The sequence below is a fragment of the Lactuca saligna genome, chromosome 3, assembly GCF_052625555.1.
Source record: "Lactuca saligna cultivar CGN05327 chromosome 3, ASM5262555v1, whole genome shotgun sequence".
Taxonomy (NCBI): Eukaryota; Viridiplantae; Streptophyta; class Magnoliopsida; order Asterales; family Asteraceae; genus Lactuca; species Lactuca saligna.
The window spans coordinates 34,908,893-34,915,000 of record NC_136419.1 but is presented as its reverse complement, the minus strand read 5'-3'; the positions used below and the strand labels follow the sequence as shown (position 1 = coordinate 34,915,000).

The 6,108-nt window shown below is 41.0% G+C and overlaps 1 non-coding gene and 1 pseudogene across 2 annotated transcripts; both read right to left on the bottom strand.

Annotated features, from left to right (window-relative positions):
* Positions 1-264: 264 nt before the first annotated feature.
* Positions 265-5,869, bottom strand: LOC145033536 (callose synthase 12-like; annotated as a pseudogene). The gene is made up of 2 exons (XR_013677602.1): positions 585-5,869; positions 265-470 (listed from the first exon to the last, which is right to left on the bottom strand). The product of XR_013677602.1 is annotated as a callose synthase 12-like (transcript).
* LOC145038025 (small nucleolar RNA J33) lies at positions 2,771-2,851 on the bottom strand. Its single transcript, XR_013679128.1, has one exon. It is a non-coding gene; the product is annotated as a small nucleolar RNA J33 (small nucleolar RNA).
* Positions 5,870-6,108: the final 239 nt, after the last annotated feature.

Sequence of the window (6,108 nt, the reverse complement as noted above, 5' to 3'; positions counted from 1 at the left end):
ATAGATAAAAATGTAATAATAAACTTAAAATGTGTGATATATTATTATAAGTATCATTAAAATAAGGAGCAAGACTTGCATGTGGCTTGGAAATAATGGAGTCATGCTACTGCATATGTTTTGAAAGCTTCAGCTATGGATGGCCTTTGCTCAGCATTTGGAGGTGGCTACCAGCAAGTAAAGGTAGTATGGCAGGAACCATGCTATGCTCACCAGTCACCACCCATTAATTTTAGTAGGAGGGAGATGAAAGAAAACCTCAAATTACATAAAACAATCAGAATAATAATTAACAGATAACTTTAGTTTTGATCTTCTAAAGTACTAACATTTTCATGAAATCAGATGTTAATTATTTTACAAACACAAGCACACTTTGACATATAATAATGCAAAACATAGAAGGAATGCCATATTGCCCGACAAGACAAACACAAAAGTCGTCACACAATATAAAAGATGCATCAATCCTGCAACAGAAATAAAATATCACAGGTCATTAACCAACATTATGTTGTAGCAAGATATATAAAGAAGTAAATATTATAGAATTATAAAGACTTGAAGAATTCCAGATTTATTACCTGGAATCGTTGTTTAAGTTTTGGTTTCCCTTTCAACAACCATTTCGCATATCCCAAACCCCTACTAAATGCTTCATTGAAAAGGATTCTGGTTTGCATCGACTGTGACCCCGGAAACCATGATAAAGCAGCCACCGGTGCCAAAACAATCATCCCAAACATCATATCGTACATGCGAGCAATCGAGACAACAGTCTCCCACAACTTAGCTTTCTCCAAAATGGTTCGGAACAATTGGGCAATCAAAAGAACACCCCACCCAGTGGGAAGGAAGACCAACAAACTCGTTAACAGATCAAGAAGCTTGAACTGTGTGAACACCATAAGAACAATTATCATAAGTATTCCAAGAACAGTAACAAGGAGCTGAATCAACCGATAGTAGATATGTTTTCTCGCAGAATACTTTTTACGTGCGTATACAATAGTCATATAAGCTACAAGAACCACAGCCATGAAGATCCAAGAAAGGAAGTAAACAGCAATGCTTTTACTATCGGCAGCAATACCCAATTTATAAACCATTCCATACTGGAAAAAGAAAAACCGTAAATCCAAAATAATTTCCGAACACTTTCCATATACACCAGTTGTTCTCAGATGATCCTGTTCATCATACCACCATTTTTCCCAGCTCTCTTCAGGTGTTGCAAGCACGCTACCTCGAAAGTGTATCCAGTTGATGAAATCGTAAAAATCTCCGACTGTTTTTAACCAATCGAACCCAGAAGGATTGAACACAAATGGTGCCATGATCCATGAAACCACAAGGAACCAACTTGAAATGGTCAATGCAATGTAGGCGAATGTTCCTTTAGCAACAGGGCTATATACAACATAAATGATTAGGATCAAACCAAGTTCAATCGCTTTTATAAAATGGCTACGAGCATAGAGTCTGTAATTCTCAGCAAAACTCGTGTGATGCACCACAAAACCACGCCCTGTTGCCCTGTATTTTGCTCCTCCGTGAAGGATGGTTCGACCAAAGTAATGAGAACGGGTTCCCACAGAAAATGTGTAGAATACAGAGGAAAGTTGTAGCTGCATTACTATGAAATCCCAAATTGCTGAGAAAAATCCGAATTCAAGAGTGTTTTCGAAAATCATGGGCAAGACAGTGAGAAGTCCAAGCTGGACAAGAAACTGCTGGTTTAAAATCGTAGCCAAAGCATTGGTTGTGTTAGCATTGTCCGCTACAACATTCTCGACCCCACTCAATGCGAGATATAACCGACTCCACAAAAAGGCATATACAGCTAACGAAATCATCATGGTGTTGAAAAAGAATCCAACTGTTGTGTAGAAAAACGAAAGCATTCTGAAGAAATCGAGTCTATGGCCCAATCTGTAAACGTCTCTACTAAGAACTTGTTCGCCGTTTCCGCTTGCAACTTTTGCTTCGAACATGGATACTTGGTTTAACCCGACATCCCTTCCTTTTCCGACTTGTATGTACTCATGGTGAGTCACGTTTCCCCCTCTTAAGGTGCAGTTAAAACCAGCAAAAATGTCTTCACTTAAGTTGATTGGTTTCGATGCTTTACTGATTCCACCACGAGTTAAGAACCAAAATCTATCAAACACATCTGGATGCCCATAATGAAACCGGATTTTCAAAGGGTTTGCCAAAACGCGTTGGCCCAATGTCACAAAGCTTGTTTCTTGAGCCGACATGAACCAAGCAAGGGAAGAGACAGAACCCGTAAAGATATGTTCCCTAACTCCCAAAATTTGTGGCCTATGAATACCATATGAAACTTTGAACTCCTCAAGTAAATTCCTCATCTTAAGAGCCTCCTCAAAATAGTTGTCTTGATTCATATCAATGGTTTGAACGGCTTCCCCCCGAGTAAAAATGAGTGCATGGTTCTGATTCTCGGGCTTTCCCTCGCCAAGCTTCAAAGGACCCGGCAACTGTATCCGATAAATTTCAACTTCTCTTTCCAAAGTCCAATCATACTTGACGAGAACAGAATAATAATCTGTTCCATCTCTTGTGGACACCTCATCAACATAGGCCACACGAAGATCTCGGTTTGCTATCATTAAACACAAAATCTCATTAGCATTAGGATCCTTTTTCGCCTTTTGAGTCCCATATATCTGACAGGCAACTATGTACGTATATTTTATCGACTCCATTCCGCGCTTATAACATGTTTCCAAAGCATTAACCCCATCAGTATCAATGTTTTCCTTAGATGCCGCATCAAACAAGTTTAGCTTCTGAAGTGCTCGAGAATTGTACATCATTCCCCTAACTGTGCGAGCAAGGGTCTGGCCTCTGTATGATGCCCAAAGCTGAAGTTCTCTGAGCTTAGTTGTCCACAACTCATCCTCTGAGACAAGCCCTTTGCGACGCATTCGTTGCAAAAAGTTGGCCCATTCATCAGCATAAACGGTCTTTAGATAATAAAGAATGGAAACCCCATCCTCGTTTTCTGTAACAAGTTGTTCTTTTTGGTACACTACATCTTCATTGTAGTAGGGTGTCAAGACACTGAAAGCCATCATCTTCTCAACTACAGGAGCATGAGGTATGTTCATAAACAAGGAGTTACTGAAGAATGCAAGTCGTCGCCTGGCCTCAATATTCACAGGAATATTGTTCAACAAGTCAGGTGATGTGAGAATCATGTGGAGTCTTCGAGTCTGTCGATAGAAAACCTCATCGCTTGGATCAGGCAACTTGACAACATTTTCTAAAAACAGCCGCAATGAACCTGCGCCTGAAAGCGGCCAGCTGTCAGGAACCAAGCCGTCGTCTATAAGCTTCTTTATGGTCCTTTTCTTTGTGAAGAAATCCCTTATGAAAAGCTCGTAAAGTTCCTGTAGCGTGTTATCCACTTTCTCATAATCTTTTTTCGACTTTATGATCAAATCGACAAGAGTGACCAATTTATCATGAATCATGGGAAGGGCGGACATGTTAAACGTATTAGTAAACATGCCGATATCAATTGAGTTTTCGATTTCTTCAAACAGTTTTCTGAGAATTGCGATTTCTTGCGTTTCGTCCTCTACGATCGAGAGCAGCAACTTCTTGACACTGTCGTAAGTTTCTATAACCGAACAACGTCTGTACTCATTCTTTTGGATCTTATGCCATAACCACTCGTCTCCTGTATCAGTCAACTCTTTTGCCTGGTTGATAGCAAGATATAACTCTTTACAAAGTAGAAAACACGGCCATCCTAGGACTCTACCATTCCATGTATCTCGAGGCATCTCAAGAAGCTCAACTTCCTCATCACTAACAATGTCTTCTTTTCTAAAATTCAAAATTATTTCATTCCATGTCGCCGCAAATTTAAAGGCCTCAACTTCGTTTGATTCAATTTTCTTGAAAGGCAGGCCAAGACCATACCTTAATCGCAATCGATGAAGGCGATCTCTAGCCATGCCCCATTGAGTTTTAATCAAGTTAATAGGAACTAGCGACAACTCAACTGGCATGAGATTATATCGTATTGCACCAGCAAAAAACTGAAACCTCAATTTCAGTTGTTGCATGTTGCGGATCTCACCCAAATGGCTAAACAACCCAACACCCGCACCCACAAATGAAGAATAAATGGAGTACCAGATTTGTAAGTCCATCAAATAGATCAATACAACTGGTAGCCAGATAAGGCCAACTGCAAACCTGTTGCTTTTACTAAAGAACTGATGCCATTCGTATGTGATGTTGGAGTGGTGTAAGAGGTCTTTAGTGGGATGAATCATTGGTTTGATCTGAAAGAAGTAACTAAAACAAAACTTTGTGGCGAGAACCATGATCCAGAACATAGAATACTTCATCCTATCAACCCATCCTTCCTTAAGTCCTCGGCCCACAAAAGCTCTAGTCTGAAACCACCATGTTATCGTGTAGAAGACGCTCCAGTTAGTAGTCTCGATCAAGTCAGTAGGAATTGGAAAAATGAAGAGGACTGGTGCTAAGACTTGAGGGATGATGAAGACGAATGCTGTCTTGAGGAAACTTATCACTTCTTTAGTAGTGTTATCTGACCAACCCATATCCTTCTTTTTCTGACTCCAGATTCTAGCATACAACGTCGCAAAAACAGTAATCCAAACAATCGAAACAGTGATCTTCAACGCCATTCTTACACCAAGCCAGAAAGAAGTCTCTCTGGAAACCAGTTTATACTGCATCACAACATCGAGAAGAGCTTTCAGGAACCTTAGGGAACTCCAAGTTATGAACACACTCAAAAGCTCTGCTTGAACATCTTTGTCGTTTAAAGCGTGCAACTGAGGATCGTTGGAATCTTTCCACGCAACAATGATGGCAGCTTGTAGATAGAGGAACAACATAGTCCACAACTTATCGAAGCTTCTAAATAGGTTCAGAAAAGATCTCTGCTCAACGAAACCCGTCTTCCCTTCCCACTTTTCTTTGCTTTTTGTCTCAAAGAAATTACTCCCGATTTCCATAGGCCATTTCAATTTCTCGAAACAACTTCTACTCCAAAAGTACTCGTTGATGTCATCGTAATTCCTCCAATTAGAATGAGGTGTTGTGCCGTTTTTACTGTTGCTTACCTCGGCCTTGATAATATTGTAAATTGGTTTAACAACGTGATTCAAAAATGAGTTTTCCCCATAAATTAATTGATGGCAAAACAGGCCTACCGGCGGTGTTCTCATCGATGTATTCATCTAGAATTTTATTTAGTTCCTCAGCCATATGATGAAATATATAACAAATACACTCAGGCATGAAGCGTAGATTCGCGGACTCGCCCCAAATGAGTAGATAGAGTGCAGCATACAGTAGGTCTCTGTCGGCGCCGGAGGATGTGGTGACCCAGACGCTAGATTTACGGCCAAGAAAAGAGCACCAGTGCGTGTAGTTCTTGAGCAACTTAACGCGAAAACGGCGTAGCATGGCGGGGTCGAGGGTGTTAATATTGTCGGGTGGTGGCTGCAACCGCATCTGGGCGTTAGCGAGGTGGAGAACGAGGTGCTCCCGTTGGTTTAACACGTTGTGACCTTGGAAACCGAACAAGATGCCAAGCCAGTCGAGGAGGTCGTCGTTGGGTTGCAGTTGGATAGAGGGTGATCTGCGGAGGTCAACACCAGCCTTCAGAGCAGCAATGGCAGCATGTACTTCTGGGAAACGGTGGGATGGATGATCAGGGTGTAAGTTGTTTAATGGGATTATGTTATAGATTCTTTCATCGGATCTTGGGTCGGGATTCCGTGAACGGTTAGACGGCGGAGGGCGCTGCGTGCGAGTCATATGGCGGCGATCGAAGTTAACAAATTTAGTTTAAGACGACTATTGACTTGATGAGAAAGACCTGAATGCAAGGTGTTGATATGGGAGAGAAATGATTAGAAAAGCATGAGGTGGCGCCCATGACCAAGTGTGATTACAATTACAAATGTCATGCATATGCATGCACTAGCAAGTCTACCACTACAAGAACAAAGTACCCAATAATAGTGGACACCAACTTCTCACTAATGACTAATCTAATATTACATGATCAAGTTGTTCGTATATTATTAA